The sequence below is a fragment of the Dendroctonus ponderosae genome, unplaced genomic scaffold, assembly GCF_020466585.1.
Source record: "Dendroctonus ponderosae isolate FM_Combo_2020 unplaced genomic scaffold, Dpon_F_20191213v2 Dpon_F_20191213_8, whole genome shotgun sequence".
In the NCBI taxonomy this organism is placed as follows: domain Eukaryota; kingdom Metazoa; phylum Arthropoda; class Insecta; order Coleoptera; family Curculionidae; genus Dendroctonus; species Dendroctonus ponderosae.
The window spans coordinates 231,871-233,427 of NW_026019016.1; positions in this window are offsets into that span (position 1 = coordinate 231,871).

The following is a 1,557-nucleotide window of genomic DNA, read 5'->3' on the forward strand; positions in this document are numbered from 1 at the left end:
ATGCTGCAATACAAAATAATTTTAGAAAGTTTAGGAATTCCAAAATGCTGTCAATCAAACATTAGATCCTTTCAATATGCTACTTATTACTTAACAAAGTTGAAATTCAATTTTCTACTGTTAATATATCCGATAAATTTTCGAAGGCATGTTTCTATATTTTTTAGTACTCTCCAAATGAAACCTAACCCCTTAGAAAAAATTACGCCAATTTTGAATCACCTTGATACCTATGTCGAGAGTTAAATTCATCGTTAAATTGCCCTCCCAGATCGAAATTCTGGATTCGTCACTAGTAGTGGATAATAAATATAGTATCAATTTTTTCATGCCTCAGTTCGATTATGATTATTATGTCCAATTATATGGATATATAATTATGTTATCCATATACACCTACCTAAATATGTATCTGTATTGGTAATTGCAGTTAATTAATGAATTTGTTATGTTACTTCGAATTATTTGTCTATTTTCTGAATTGTTCATTTCTAAAATGACGATTTTGCGTCTTGAGCAAAGGTTTGTAGTTTCTATAATAACCACTTTTCTCAAATTAATGGCGCTTGGCGTTTTGCCTATTTATTTACTGCAAGAAAAATTTGAAAATGCTTATGAAGTTTTTATAATCAACATATCCAAACACCAACGGCTGTCGAATTACTTTAATTGAGATTAGGAGCATGTTTATGTTCAATTTAATATATTTGTTACAGGTCTTCCCACTGTTCAAATATATTAAACTGACTATTAAACATCTCTTAATCTCAATTAAAGTAATCGGTCACCAATAATGGTAAGGACACAAACCTTCAAAACATGTAGCAGGGACGCAAACCCGCAAGCAAATTTAAAACGCAGCTGTGCCTTTGCGTTCATAGATGGTAGCAGGTTAGCGCGGGTCCAACAAAGTGCGAGGGAGTGGGCTATCTCTACTTGTCGTTATCTATGGCGGCAGTCGGTAAAAAACGGTGAATGAACTTCCTTCGCGATCGACGATCGAGCGGTGTGACGCGGTGATTTTTGGGCATTTTTTGGGTGTGACCGGAGAAGCTTCGAGAGTAGGGACGCTTTACCCTTTTTCGGTATTTTCGGTTCGCGGTTCTGCTCAACCAATGTTCTGGTGGTTCTGCTCAACCAATGTTCTGGTTCTGTGGCTTTCCTCTGACCCTCACGTTTCGCAAAGTGTGCAGGGTCCCCAGTACACTGTTCTTTTCTTAAAACACAGTTTTGTGACGCGTCGTTTGCTTTCGATCGCGTTTGTGCGCCCCTGGCGGCTGGCGAACCTCGTTGGACAAAATCGCGTGTTATTGATCAATCGCGGGTTTTTCGCTTTTCCGAAGCTACGGCTTTTCCACTCGTGTCGCTTCCGACCCAAGTGCTCCGACCCAAACAGGTGTTGCTGGACCTCGGGTGGGGCCACACACGCTCAGGTGTTGAGTAAACCCCTGGTATAGGAATTTTTATTTTCTTTATTCCTTGCTGGTTCAGGTAAAACCATCTGGCATCCCTGGATGGAACTTTTTAAGCCTAGTTCCCTTTCGATTTAATTTCTAG